This window comes from Aptenodytes forsteri, unplaced genomic scaffold (genome assembly GCF_000699145.1).
Source record: "Aptenodytes forsteri isolate BGI_AS27 unplaced genomic scaffold, ASM69914v1 Scaffold418, whole genome shotgun sequence".
Classification (NCBI taxonomy): Eukaryota; Metazoa; Chordata; class Aves; order Sphenisciformes; family Spheniscidae; genus Aptenodytes; species Aptenodytes forsteri.
In genome coordinates, this window is record NW_008795245.1 from 294,434 (window position 1) to 310,535 (window position 16,102).

The 16,102-nt window shown below is 38.1% G+C and overlaps 1 protein-coding gene across 1 annotated transcript in view; it reads right to left on the reverse strand.

The window, feature by feature from the left end:
• The window catches only part of SLC17A6 (solute carrier family 17 member 6), a 34,058-nt gene that overhangs the window by 12,943 nt on the left and 5,013 nt on the right, over window positions 1-16,102 (reverse strand). The gene's annotated exons all lie outside the window — the stretch shown is intronic.

Here is a 16,102-nt window from a genome sequence, read left to right on the forward strand (position 1 = left end):
AGAGTTAATCTGGAAACACATATCCATAGAAAACAGAGCGTTCTTTCTGCTGGTTTTTCAGAGGCTACTCATTGAATATTGCTGATTTTGACTCCAATAGCATCCTAGGAATTACTTCAAATAAGGCACATTACAAGGTCTAAATAAATGTGTGAAGCGATGATTCATTTTCAAAATTCCACTGCTTTGACTGAATTTTAATTTGATTCAATTAATATCTGCCCCTTGTAGGAGGAAGCCTTTTCTCCAGCATTATTATATCATTTTTTCATGTTCATTCATTCATTTATTGTGGAAATAATCCTTCCCCCCCCCCCCCCCCTCATCCCTCACCTCATGCAAAGGGATGAAGCCAGTAGCAATGACTGGCCTCTTTCTTTATGCAAAACTATGTAATGCTAAGATAAATCCTGGAGATGTCTTAACATATGACATCACGGTATCTGATGTGGAACTGATTTGACAGAAACCTTTAACCTTAGCATGTGTTCTTCGGAAATTGGTACAGTGCCATAAGTTAGTGAGAAACAGACCCTGGGCTAAAGAAGCAGGAAGCAGCGATAAGTTTCAAGACGAAAATTCTTCCCAAAGACATCTATGTTTCACATTCTCTATTTAGAATTACAGCCTGATACGAGTCTTTAAATAGCAAACTGAGTATACTCCACTTCTATTTGACAAATATTAAAGGGCAGCAGAAAAAAAGCTTCTTGGCATGGTAAGGAAGCTTTGTTAAATAGCTCTAAATCTGGTCTCCTCATTGTGTTCCCTGTGATCCCCATCTCGTGTTAAACAAGATCTAGCTGGCTGTGCAGCACATTTCTGGCTTTGTTTGGCACCATGTTCAATACATTTACTGGAACTGACTGGTGCATGTGTTTGTGTTGTACTGTGTGAACTATTTTGGCCTGAATTCTGTCTTTACTCTTAATTTCTTTATGTGTATGTTTCTACTCCAAAAGTACGCGCAGTTCATTTCCTTACATGTTAATACCCTCCATATGTTCACATAAACCACAATGGTGTCTTAGTTTTCATTTGCTTTTTTTCTTTATTTATTAACGAGAAGAGTTTGGGACTCATAGGAGCTTTGCTTGTGATTTTTACAAATTATTTTTAAAAGTTAGATGTTCCTGTTAGCAATTTTTGAAGAGCAATAGACTGTAACTGCTCTAAAAGTTCGTCGAGAAAATCCTTATTTGCTTGTAAGCAAGAAGAAAGGACTGTTTGGTTTGTAGCCTTTCCCGCTTCTTTTCTGAATAGATATTTAGCTAAATGCCTGATGCAGCAATATGGTTTCAAATTTGTGATTGTGCATAGACTTGCTGGAGCAGATTCTTAGCTAGTGTGAATCAGTGCAACTCTTTCTAAATCACTATTCCTGTTAAAATCATGCTAAGATAGAACATTAAAAAATGCCATCTCTTTCTAAGGATGAGATTTGAGAAATTGTTATGATATGTAACTGTTTCTTCGAGGAAATTTACTCTAGTTTTTCAATTCTGTATCTGAAATCAGCTTCTGTTTGCCACAACTGAAAACTGTGCTTCCCAGAATTGCCTTTGTTCTCATGTTCATTAAAGAGAAGCTGTTTCCTTGAGTCTGTTCCTTCTAGAAGAGAAAGGAAAATGTAATTTAAGGAATGATCAGAGACATGCATCTTCCAAATGAAAATCTTGCCTGTATGTAGACACACAAGTACCAGTGAATATTTAGTTACATCGAGGAGCACATAATGAACTAATTCCACAATGTCACTTGTAAGTCAATTCTCTCTCAGAATTATGCTTTATCGGGACAGCCTTCTCAAAAACAGATCAATTTTTCCCCAAAAAATCTATGGATTTAAGGGTAGAATAAATTAGAGTTAAATTATGATTCCTGTCAGAAATGGCTTTTTTATCCTTTTTCTTGAATGCATATTAAAAGCAGTACCATGAATTTAGTGCATGCCTCTTTTAGTGAGTCAGTTTCCTCTATCACTCTTAGTCAAGAGCAAATACACCTTCCTACATTTGCTTTGCATCTCTCAATGCACATCCATAAATATAATCAGCATTTCTCCTTTGTGCTCTTTGGTCTTGTTACATTTATTTCACCTCCATAAATATTAAATTCTTCTTCCTAACAGAGTACTGTGATACAGTTCTGGGTTTTGTACAAACTTACTGTTTTATTCCTTTAAATATCTCAGCTAACTACATTTATTACAATTTAGGTCAAATAAGAATGATTTTCAGCTACAATAAATCTAAATATATTTGAATGCTGCTCACATTCTAATATATTTAATTGGGAAATGGAACATTCTGATTGTTCCTAAGGCATTTCTAAGGCATTTTACTGACCCACTCATCAAACCTCAAAATTGTGTTGTTCTTTTTTTGTGCTTACATTTTTGTTATGTTTATTAAGCTAGTGATTTTATAATCTGTTATGCGCTTTAGTTTCATTTATGTTTCTCAAACAATTCTCATTTGCTCAATTTTGCTGCAATGTCAACTCCAAACATGGGTTAGAAACCATGTTTTTCTTTAAGATCCTTATGTTTCCATGGCAAACTGACAGTATGTGGCGTTCCATAGTTGTATTTATTGCAATTGAAGACAGATTATGTTCATTCTCAGACAGACATGGTTCCCTGTTTAAAATAAGACTTTCAGACTGTTTGGGAGTGTTCATTCCTATCCCACACCCCACTGCATTTTTTATACATGTATCTGTTTGTCCTCTTGATATTCCGGTATCATCTTGACCGGACAGGTGTGGCCCTTATGGGATACACAGTCTTAAAGCTGCTGTGCCCTGTTGTGCATTTCTTCGGTCATGCCTTCTATAGAGGCATGGGCTTATGGAGAAGGCTTTATATCTCAAACACAAACACCACTAGAGTTCACATCTCTTACAGAGTCAGCCAACTCTTGCTGCGTGGTGCCCCTTGGGGTGAGCCCAGCCTAGGAATTCCATGTAGCTGTGCTGTCGAATTTTCATTCAGAGGTATCCCTGAACATCCATTTCATGCTGGGCACACTCCAAACCCCACAAAACATATTTTAATGCCATGGCACAAATGAAGAGCTTTAGCAGATTGAAGGTAAACTCTGGGAAAACTACAGTATGCCACAGAGACAGAGCAGGAGAGGCCAATGGCATTGCCATCATTCTCTGCCCTGGCATTAGGAGGGAATTAAAATGCCCTGACAAGCCTTCAGCAGTCCCTAGACTTGGGGGAAATTTCCTTTCTGACCCAAAATCAGCAACTGTATAACTATATATGGAAGAAAACAACCACATACAGAAGAAGACAAATGAATAAATACAGTAGTAGTATGTCAAGGAGAGGAAAAAAAGGTAAATCATGGTCCTCACAAGTGACCAGAATAAGCCCTGAAACAAAGAATTATGCTTTGCTTATCTATTTCTATTTCTAGACTCGGTAGACTCAGTCCCAAAAGACAGAAGCTAACATCGATCCTCAGTGTTTTACTGACATTGGCATTATATGAAGGTCATGAGCTGTGACTTAGTCCTCCTGTAATACAAGTAGTAATAATAGCAAAATCATATTTGACTAAGAGACGTTTGGGATGGGAGCAGAGGAAGGAAATGAGTCTGACAATTCAGGAAAAATGCTTAGAATGGAATGAGGTTGCAGGGGGAATTAATCTTTTTGGGTTTCAAGCCAATTGGCTCATTTTTCTCTTTGGGGACAAACTAAAGAGAAAGCAATGTATTTATTTTCATCTCTGGATTTCTAATCTCTGCATCTGTGCAGCCCCACTATTCTCATCTACCTTTTCCAGGCAATTCATATTACATGGGCATTCTGCATGGAAGCGCGTTACAGATATTGTTACTCGGTTGGAAGAAGTGCCAGCTCAAAAACTGGGCTGAGAACAGTGGGAGCACAGATGCATGCCAAATGCTGAATGCCAGATGGGTGACACACTGGGTTACGCATATGATATCTGAAAGTAAGGGGTCCTGGTTGGAAGCATCCTTTTACCCCAATGACTGGGAGTGAAAATTGCTACAATGACTTGATAAAGCTAAAATCCCTTTCATATGTGTATGGGAAGGAGTCAATCCTTCAGCTGTCTGAATCCCATGTATTTCTATTTATGTCATTTTTTTTTAAATAATTGACAAATTCCACAATTACCTATGTCTCTTTATGCTCTGAATAAATGGTCCAACTTTGTGAAAATGAAACTGTTACGGAAACCAAATAATATGTCTGTTCTAAAGCATATGAAGTACCTTAACTAAAGTTTATCCTTTAAAAAAATAAAAATCAAAGAGTAATTCTGTTTGTTCAAACCAGCATTTTTTTATATTTATTTAAAAGAGAAAATACTGTAGGTTTAAGATGCTTAAATATATGCTGTATCAATGAATTATGAATGCCATTTCATTAAAATCCAAAATAATTAAGGAATAGTAAGTGTTGGTCGCTGACAACTACAAAACAAGATTGTGGATATCTTAATGGATTTACATTAAGAACTATGAAGGCATAGAGGGTTTCTCATCACTCTTCATGGTAACCTAAAGAAGTTTTCAACAGCTTCAGTAGAAAATTCATTCAGGACTGTAACTGAATAGTTTTCACCTCCAAAAAGCCACTGATCATCATTTCATGGAAGACCTATGTACAGAATAGGAAAGTTTGGTTATTTTGTTAGTTTTCTAGGGAATCCTGGGGTGGGGTGGGGTGTGTGAAAGCATTTCACACTGCTACAATAAATCAAATAAAAATATTATAGGGTCGTTTATTCTGACTGTAAACAGGAACCTATGGCAAATGTAGCCCACGTTCTTTTCTGGGACATACAATCTCTGCACTTGACAATTTTACAGTAATACTGATCATATTCTAGAGGACATTATTTTCATTGGGTAAAGTATCTGTATTGAACAAATACTTTATTTGTAAACAAAGATAAAACATTTTTCTAGTTTTAGATGAGAGTCCTCTGTTAGTTAAGGGTGGAAACTAAAGAGGAATGAAAACATGAGTTTTCCTTGCAAAGTTTTCCCAACCTAGTCTAAAGATGAGATGAAAATTCTGTAATTAAAAAAATGAAATTTATTTGGATTCAAGTTGGTGAGCTGGTTATTGCCATTCCTTTTCCTTACAGAAAACACATAAAATATGTTGAACAAGCACTTATTTTATCAAACATCTATAAAAAATAAACTGAGTCTTGACTATCCTTTGGTGTTCTTTCTTGAACAGTGCTTGTTTGGGAGAGTCCCAGAGCAGCAGCAGCTCTGAGCAGCTGAATATGTATTGCGCAAAGTGACTTTTTAGACTATTCTGTCAGCTCAAGATTTCTAAAATTTATTATCTTTTACTCTGACTCTACCTACTATCATTCATCTTTGACACACCTCCTCCTGCAAAAGGCCAACAACACAACATAGAACTGATTATGTTATATTTCTATACAACCCAAAGAATTCCTTGTCTGAGTGGAACTGCAAGGCTGAATGCTGGATTAAATGCTTAAATTTTTGAGTAAAACATAATGTCGAGGGAGAAACAGGACAGGAGCTAGCTGGAATGCCTGTAGGCATGCAGCAGTTTTTCAGAATCCTTCCTTCTGCAAATGTTGCTAGCAATGACAATATGTGATCATCCTTTTTAACTTATTTTTTTCTTTGAGTTGTGCAGTGACTGAATATATAGAAATTTCAGGGGGTTAGCTGCCAGTTAACACTTCCCTTCTTACAAAGCGTATCTCTACCCATATCAAGTGTGACGAGGGCCATCTAAGACTTTGAGACAGAACATGAACAATTTGATGACCTGAATTTGCTGTGGTTTGATCTGCCAGCTTTGAAGATAAATAAATCCCAAAATATTCACAAGTCTTTTAGCAAAATGGACCATACAAGGACTGGATCAAGCACCAGAGTGAAATGCCATGCCGAGACTAAGTCAATGTGTACCAGAAACACAAAGTCCCTTTAGCCTTCTGCCTTCTCCAAGCCCCACTAATGCCACTGACTCACACAGGTCAAACCAAGACCCTAAATAGTTTTCAGGCTGTGCCTTCCATTGCCTGTTCACAGCCCTATTTTTGATATGTCGGTGTGTATTTTATGAAGAACTTGGGCACTGTTGGATGACAGCGTCATTGCAATCGATGCTGAATGTGAAAGACTCCTGGGTCATTAAATTCTGATCATTGCTCTTACCAGCAAGTGCATTACATCATCTTTTCATAAGCAGACCAGGTTCCATCTCAGAAGTAATTAGCATTTGCCCTACTTATTTCAGAAGCTTTTCCAGCTTGTTACTTCCTACATCCAGTAGATATCTTGTACCCATGCTGTTTCATTTTAGCGGTTTTAATCCCTGCAGTTTACCCCAATAGCAATCCTATCCTCTTTCTTTTGCATCGCTAAGCAAGCCAGGCCCTCTTCACCTCGTCTTCTTTATTCTTCATTCATTTGATCACCCTACCAACCCTCTCTCTCCTGTTTGAATTCAGCTGGGGAATCTCTCAAACCTGCAGTTTCATTTTACAACTCATTATATCCATATATGTCTAGATAAAACTCTGACTCATTCCTTCTAGCTCATTAGCTTCGGGATGGCTTGCTCTTTAAATATCTAATCTGCTAGATCATGTTTCAAACCGAGACCATCTTATTCAAATTACCTTACCAAGTTCCAGGGCTTAGGCTGTGATTCAACTGTCTCGGTTGATTTAGTGATATATAATACACTTATCAAAGAAATCATCTGTGTTTTTAACTTTAAAATGTTGTGTGGAGCTGGTTGGGAGGACAACTGCTATATGTTGGACTCAAAGGCTACACCTGTACTGCTTTGTGGAGAGTTTTCTGACATACGGGCCACGTGTCACAGCTGATTGTACCTGGACTGCTCAGAGCAAATGCAGATTCCTTCAGAGCAAAGTGACTGTGACATTAGTGTTTTTATGCATCCAACCTAAACAGCATTTTGTTGCATGAAATCTGGTGTATGTATTGTATTGCCGTGAGGTTTCAAAGCAGGTAGAGGTGATTAAGGTTACCTGTTGGATAGAGTGCCTGGAATTAACTATGTCAGAAGCATACCTGGGTTTTGTTTCAGAGAGGATCAGTCTTTTCCCCTCTGAAAGGGACCCTGGTTATGAGGTATCGTACACGCAGTAGGGATTTATGGAGGCTCGGGACCTGGGAGAGAACTGGGAGCAAAGTTATTTGACAGTATTGGCATATCTGGATGATATAATCCCAATAAATAATAAGTTTCTTTATCAGCTTGGTCTGAAAGCATCTGGTATAATTTTATGTAAAGTGTGTAGCAAATTTTCTACAGATACCGATTTCAAAGGATTTGGATCAATGGAGGATGGGATGCAAAAATAAGTCCAAATTTCAGACATAATCCCACTCTTGTTAGTTATACCTGAACGAGCGGGCCAAATTCTGAAATTTTTATATTTAGGCCTGAAATAACTTGTCAAGAGTAAATGTAGTTCTCTGCATTTAGTGTCTTGAGGATCACTGTCATTCTATATCTAAAGAGTTCCAAAAGTCCACATTTGTCAACTGAGAGTTATACAGGTGCTTCTCAGTAACACAGAAAATAATATTTTGGCCTATGATGTTCTTGTTTGAGGGTTGCTTGGAAGCTAAAAATTTAGCACCATGAACTATGGTTTACTTGCTTCCAATTTATGGAAATATAAACAGCGCTCTTACCGACTTCTGAAAAGATTCTTTTTCCTCGGTAATAGAATGTGACAATTTTTTGCATTTTTTCAGCGGTTCCCCCGTGCATCAGTGGTTACCTCCTTGACTGTGAACTGCGAGTAGCCACTCATTTGGAATATGTACATTACCTATACTGATGTTTATTAAGTATGTACCTGTCATGTCATTTGTTCATCTCCTTTGTAACCTAAATACTCCTGATAATATTTCTCTTACTCTAGTTGTCTTTTCAGTCTGTAATCATGCTGATTACCCTTCTTGGGACAACGTCTATTTATGTTTATGTATTTGAAATGGACTAAGTGAAAATGAACCCAGTATGGGGAGACACTGTTTAGCTATTCTGCGACACATATCATCATTCTGACTTTTCTCTGGTATAGGCTAATTTCCTGATGACTCTGTTGACCCCTCTACTGTAGACATATTCCTGTGAAATGCTCACCCTGACAGTTTATGGCTTCATAAATGATAGACAGAATGTAGTGGTTTTCTCTGAATCGGGCCTTTAATTTGCATAAGGTGGCATAGGGCTAACAAAGCTGGGATTATGCCATGAATATTAGAGTGGTTGATGAACTCAGCTGCCCAGCAAAACAGATCGAATAAGCTACCTTTGACATTAGAGAGGAACACTTATTCCCAAGTGCCAGTCTTAGGTTGAATGTGCTTCATGAGAGAACCGCTTAAAACCGATCCTCTTTAATAATAGTCTGTGGCCAGAAGCCGTAGTGTAGCAGCTTTATTTGGCTTTTTTAAAACGTGATAAACCAGGTTATTTTCATTCATATGTGTACAAGGGAGGAGGGGGATGTGTGTCTGTGTGCCCTTCATACTAAATCCTATTATAAACCCTTCATGAAGCATTAATATGTAAAAGCCGACCTCCCGCCATCTAATCTAGTATAATAAGGGCTTGGATACATTATTAATTTTTGTCACACATCTGAGGCCCCCTTTTATCAACCAAAACCCCCATCCAAATCCCTTGTTGCATCATTAAATTGTGAAAACAGCTTCATCATTCATGACAGAAAAATGGAAGGACCCTGAGCCATATGGCAGAGGGAGCAGCAGTACCAGCCACCCATAGATGTTTCCCCAGTCCCCTTCTTGCAGTGACTGGTGCTTAAAAGACCCTGCAGTGCAGTAGGGTGACAAAATCGTCTTGGTTTTTTGTGCAATATTGGCTTCTTTGCCTGGAAACAGACGAACCCAACACCAGTGCCTGGGATAGGAGCCCAGTTCAATCTGCAGGATTTTGAACTGAACGCGAAAGTGGGGTTGGCAAGTACAGCTTCGGGGGTTCTCTCTTACGGTGCAAGTAGGCAAGTCAGCTTATGTCTTCAAAAGTTCAGAAGTTGGCTCTTGCCTAACCATCCACAAATCCCCTGGTCATGCTGTGAATTATACACTGTTTGCAAATCAGAAAAACACACAGTGTGTCTACCTGCTAAAGGGGAGTGAATGATTTCTCTTTTTAAAACAGAAAAATGTAAAGATGTAAAGTTCTAGGAAGTCTTTGTATTTCTAAACCAATACTTTACCTTACATTTTTTATGCTTGTTGTCATTAAGGCTGAGTTAGGGAGAAATATTCTGATTTCCTGACACACTAATGACACAGTTTCAGTGAAAATCTTTGGGACTCTGAGCTGAGATGCCCTGACATACAGTTGTCTGAAATATCATTTAGTTTATTCATGCAAATAATCCGATCAGATTACTAGCTGGGAAGAAGGATTTAGCCCTTAATAACAAGATGAATGGCACTTTAAAAACAAAGATGAATTTGAAGTGAAAGGTTGATTTATATATTTTCATTCAGGTTAGAATGTGACAATGAGGAAGAGTTCAACACAGATGAGACATAATTGCATTGTAGAGAAATTTAGTATAGTTATGTAGTGACGATTCTTAATGTGAATAGTGCCAGGATTTGCGGTTTAACAGATAAGGAGAAATGTATGTCATTATCATAGAATTATAAGGTGACTTTAATTTTTTAAAATTGTCATTCTATTATGCCCTTTGTATTTCTTTGTGTAAGAAAGTTCTAATGTTTGAGCATATGCAAATGAGCTAAAATGGTCACTCAGCTTTGTTTTACCAAAAAAAGTCTGTGATTATTGCAGATCTGTTTTTGAAACAGTACTTGGCACATACAGTCAAAACCTGCATTTCTATTTTAAATATATAACTGCAAACTTGGGAATTAATTCCCTATCCTGTGTAATCTAACAATGACCCATTAATTTCAGAGAATCTTTCCTGATTTACAGTAAGTATTTAAACTGTTCACTTAGGAAATCAGTGAGGAAATACTGCCACAGCATTTTGGTAATGCTTTTGATAGGGCAAGGGGTTTATTATAGATTTCCAGCATGGTTTTTAAAGAATTTTTAAAGAGTGTATCAGAAGTTAAAACATAATGATATTTAAATTATCCTCAGATAAGGTGGTAAAAAACAGTACAGTTTCACACCTCTCCCTATACGTGTGACAGCACAGCAGGTAGTTTATTCACAGACAGCTGCAGCTTTGCAATAGCATGAATGTGGAATAGGAAATATTAAGTAAAATTATTATATTTCTAGATTAAAAACAAAACAAGTGCTTAGTTTTAAGGCCATCTAGCCTGACATTCACTATGGCATTAGCCCTTATGTTTCACTTGATTATCCCTTATATTTTGCTTAATTATCCCTGTACTGAAAACATGTTATAATAGCAATAATATAACTTCCAATATAGTAATTTAACATCCAGTGGTGGCTAGTCATTACTGTTAAGATTCATGCTTTTTTCATTTATATGGCTGTCATTTACTGATTCTTGTTATATCTTTCTGTGGGACTAAAGCACACATTTATACCCAGCAATTTTTTCCAGTGGAGTTATATGCATACTTTGTAATCAGATTACCTCCTAGTATTCTTTTTTAAATACTGATATCCTGAATATATAGTTCTTGCTATTTCTTTCACTATGTGACATTATATACTATCATCTTTTAAGTAATTAAAGATCTCGAAATCAATCTCTGATTTTTTGACATTAATATTCATGTACCCAAATTACCCTCAACAATCCAAGGTCAGTGTCATTGACCTAAATACACTCACTGCACTAGATACAGCAAAATAAATATCCCAGGATTGTATCGCCTTCCTTATCAGAGCATCATGTTGGAAGCTCATGATGGGTTTCTAGTCCAGCATGGCTTAAGATCCCACTCATCGTGACTGTTTTCCAGGGTGGTCCCCTACTCCCAGATGTTACTTTGCACTTGAGTGTCGTATATATTGAACAGAACCCAGTTTACCAAATGGTATTTAATACAACATCTGAATGTCTGGTCCTTTTTGTACCCACAAGTTTATCAGCATTTATACATATTCCCAAAATGGCTGATGAAATGTGAAGAACACGGTAGGTCTCGTTTAAGGACTATTCAGCAGTATCATAACGGTATCTAAATCTTTGAAAGGTTCATAAACACTAGCCAGTTAATCATCAGTCTCCCAGTGTGATAAATATCACTAGTCCGGTTACAGGCACTCACTTGGTTGTGCAAAACACAAAAGAAGGGGTTTCATCACACCATCACCCCAGGCAAATACCCCAAGTAACCTGGGGAGCCTGCACAGTAGACAGGCAGACATACGTATATTGTGGGAATGACACAATACACCTGAGGTCTGAAGTGCTCGTTAACTCACTCACTCAGCTAAACAATATAAATCTTCCTGCAGGAGCTCAAAGCCAAGCAAAACTGCACCAGTTTCCAGTTTGCTGTTTCCAAAGCATCAGAACAGCAAAATCTGTTTATAATACAGTTGTCAAGATACTACAAAAGAATGTAATTATTAAATGACATTTCTGAATTTCATATCAGAATATTGCATTCATTGCATTGTTTCAAGACATTTAAACATCCTGGCCATTGAAGTTTAAATGCATTCCATTTTAATCAATTTTGAATGATAGAGTTGAAGAACCACCAAACCACAAATTTCTTTTTCTTTCTTTTAGTAAGATTTCAGTCACTGAGAACGATGATTGGTTTTTAAAATTTGTAAAGATGAGATGAATTCTGATTAGCCCTAGCCAAATTTCTTTTCATGGACTAAGTAGAAATTAAGACGAGGTGGGGTTGGAGGACTGTCAGCATTTCATACCCTTTCTGTTCACACCGCATCGTAATCATGTAATGACAACCCCTCTGGTGGGAGCCTCTGTAATGCTGACATTAAAACCTGCAGTTTAAAAGCATTCAAATGAGATTTTACGTGCTTTTAAATGGCATTAACTGCCATTATGAGTAATAACAGCTCAGTCGATTAAATAGTGTGGATACGTGGTATTAGGGCATCACACTTGAATTTTCATGTTTTCTTGTATTTTTCAAGGAAAAATACTTTTAAACAATGCAAAAGCAACTCAGTTCCTTGCTCCTGAAAACTCTGCTCACACTAGTCAAAATCCACTGTGATTTAGCGAAGAAAATAGCATTGAATCCCCAACAATCTCAAAAAAAAAAAAGTCACTCTTTATTCACTTTTTGGGGAGAAAGCTTTGCTATTACTAATCAGAAAGGGTTGTAACCAATAAACATCTATATTATTTTGGATTTGTCTCTGGAATCTGCTTGTCTATTCTTACCCCTACAGTCTCAAAAGCTCTGAATCACAGCCGATTTTCTCTCGATAAAGACAGTTACGTAAACGTCTTTGTGGGGACCATGAATTCTACTCCCAGTGTACTGCAGCCAGGGGAGAAGGGTGCTTTTTTTACTGTAAAGCTGTACGTATGTTCAAATAGAAGTAACCTAGATTAGTTGCAAACCTGGATGTCCATGTGACAAGATGCCTTCTCTGTACTACTAGAGCCCGCTCAATATTCTCTGCTATCATCGTGTCATGCTTAATCGATGGCAAGGTTAATTGTTCATTGTTCATTGAGAACTTAACCCTGAGAAAAGGTATAGCTGTAATAAACCCTACCCATGGGACTCCGCACTGTGCTCCCTTTGTTCCTCCAGTCTCCTGTGGTCAGTTGCATAGTGGTTTCATACCAGCATCTTCCAGAGGCAGATCCTCCTCTGGGAGAAGAGGTCTCTAGCCTTGTAGCAAAAGGTAATCCCCTTCTATTTTCACACACTACTCAAGGGATGCAAGTTTAAGGCTTCTCTGATTGCAAATGAGGGAGCACCTGAGGCCCAATCCATGTTTTTTGAAAAATTATGTTGTCTTGCAACGTACTGAAGGTTCTCCATTTCTACGGAAGTCAACAGAGGTTGAAAGTGTTCAGGAGCACTGACCTTTGTAACATACTAGTCCAACTTCTATTGACCACCTGAGAGGTAAGTGCTCGGGAGACGTGTTGTTTCTGAATGTTCTCTGGAAATTTCGAACATGGTTTTGTTTTACCTTGTTGGTAGTACAGCAGTGTAAACACACCTCTTTTAAATAAAGCATTTTTCTTAGTGTTGGGCTGAAAATATAATGGAAAATTCTCAGTCAGGCAATATGAGATAAATTGAGACCCAAGCTATCAAGTGTTAATTCCTGAGAAACTCCGTTTACTACTTGTAAATGTGTAAATCACCAAATCTGATCCGTCAGAAGTAACGGGGAGCTATGCATGATAAGAGCAGTGGGTCAAGACGTAGAATAACTGCAAGAATAACTATGCAGCAGCAGCCTTGAGTTCTACAGTTAGCAAAGGATCTCAGTAAAATGCTACCCATTGACAGATTCAGTTGAAGAAAATATATGAGAGAGTTCAGAGCTCAGGGTTGCTAATTCTTGATTGGCAGTAAGCATTTTAAAACAGGGGCAGAATCAAAATAAAGGGTTCCAGCCCAGCTTGAAATTAATGCATTGTGTGTAGAAAGGTTTTCTTGATACCCCAGGAGGGTCATTTCTTCTATATGCTATACCTTAGTGAAACTTTTGAATTATGTCAACCCAATCTCTACAATTGGTTGCTAGACTGAATCTTAATGTCAAGCAAACCCAGTGCCGTACACTCAGCAACTCCTTGTCAATAACAAATTAAGCTCACAAAGCACACCTTAACCTTCTTCGCAATTTCCTTCCTCTCAGCATCTTGGAGTCAGTTTTTCATTCATGCTATCTTTTCCATGTAATCATTATTTCCTTCCCTTCCAGGGAATGAAGCTCTTGAGAAGCTCCCTTTTTCTTGATCTCAAGACTGAGTTTCTCACAGATCATCTTGAATCTGGTGATGCTACTCTAGAGTCTATTATTTTTTATGTAGAGCACATCCGAACTTTGTTTTTCTGCATAAATTCAGACTTGCTCTGAATGCAAAGGAAACCATTGACGCCACAAAGATATTCAGTGAGGTTTGTAAAAAATAAAAACAACCCCAAAAAAGTTACTTGGCTGTCATCCACCACAGTGTGAAGGGACCAGTTGTGGCTGTAGCACGAGACATGTAAATCAGCAGAGACTTTTATAGTAGCTCATATTCTATTGGTGCTGTAGGCCTTTAGGCCTGCGTACTCACTTGTCTGACTTTTTCTCACGCAGTTTCTTGGAAAGGGTACGGACATCAAGGCTTGCACCCTATTTTGGGTGCTGCTTTACCCTACAGTCATCCTGTTCATTTCAAGTTGAACGTCTAGATGTCAAAACCTCTTTGCAGCATTCAGGAACTAACTTGTGTTTTCACCTCCTCAATACCCTGTTATTCCAACCACTACATCTACCCACCCAGCACTCTATTCTCTGCCATTTTTATCTACAATCTAAATATAAATCACAGCCACTATCCATATTTTACTATTTGCAATTACTGGCATGTATGTCGTAGCTAGTTCCTTAATTAAATCTGTGATTTACATAGTCATTTGCCTGGTGTTGGAGTTGTCTCAGAGGCTTCCACAATAGTAATAACTAACCACTAATCTGTGAAAATTGCTGCGTTAAAATACACCCAGGTTAATAACTGGAACTAGTCTTCATTTACTGTTGTAAATGTAAATGTTTGTGAAGAGGAGGAAATTTTGATTCACATGTGCCAGGTTGTGTGTTTCTACTACTGAGTTTTCCTGGGAATGTGTCTGCCATTGTCTTGCAAATCTTTGTAGTTGCACCACTTTAAATCTGGATTGATTCAAATGACTTTACTGATGTTGCTCGGGTGAATGAAGGCGGATTTTTGATTCTCTGAGTCAAATTCTGCAGTCTTTACTCAAGCAAAACTCCAATTGATCCTGAGGAGTTACAGACTGTGTAAAGATGCAAAAATGCTCAAAGAAGAGAGAAGAGGAAAAGAACCCTTTAACTGGCAGTTAATTGTTATTTGAAATAGCCTTTTACATTTCTGAACCATTATCAGAAAGATGGCACTTGTAAACAGGCAATGGAAACCCTAGTTTAATGAATGTTGTATTTTATTTGCTTTAAAAGGAGGGATATTTGGGTTATCTCAGTTACAGAGCGTCTCTCCATTAGTAAATACTCATTATGTTTCATGTAGGTCTCTGTCTAAAAGATATTTACCTTGGAGAGAGCATTTTTGCCATAGCTCCTCTTTCTCCTCCCCCTCTTTCTCAAACAAACACAAGTAAGCTTGCTCGCCAGGCGAAGCCTCTCTGTCTATCCAGGCCTACCTTTGATGTTGCACACTCCTGAGAAAAGTTAAAGGTATATATTGCTGATTTTAGTATCCATTTGCACTTAGTTTGTTATTGTTTTGAAGGGTGGCACTAGGACCTTTGCTACTTCTGCAAACGATGAGCCTATGGCATTAAGCATGGATGTGAAAGCCTCATGTGTCTTGAATACTCAGTGGATCTAATTAACAGGTAGAATCGCACCCTGGGTGCTTGAAAAATTGCCAGACACCATAGAAACGAGTCCTTAAGTCCCCGCACCATCTGCACTTTCTTTTCATTGTGGAAGTCTCATTGAAACATGTTTTTCGACCGTTCTAAATTCATTTGTGCGTTAATGGAAAATTCCTGCTGACGGTTTTCCTTTGTCATTAAAACAAAAATCATAAAATTCTTTCGTTCGAGCACGGAAAAAAAAAATCTCTCAAGCTTGGATGAAATACTGAATCTTTGAATTTGCCTCTGAATACGGGTTGTTTGAATACCCTTGCCACAACCTCCTTAAGTGACTTTTTAAAGGAAAAAGAAACCAACACGAGATATCCCCCGCAAAACCGCAAGGTGGTTTGAAGATAGGCGATCAGTGCAGCGTCGAGTCTGCCTTTCCAGTTTTCATGCAAGTGTTCCTTCCTTTCCTAACGCCACTGCCTCTGAGCCGGGGCGGGTTGCTGCAGGGGTGCCGGGGAGCCCCGGCTGCGGCGGGCCGGGCCGTCCCGCCGTG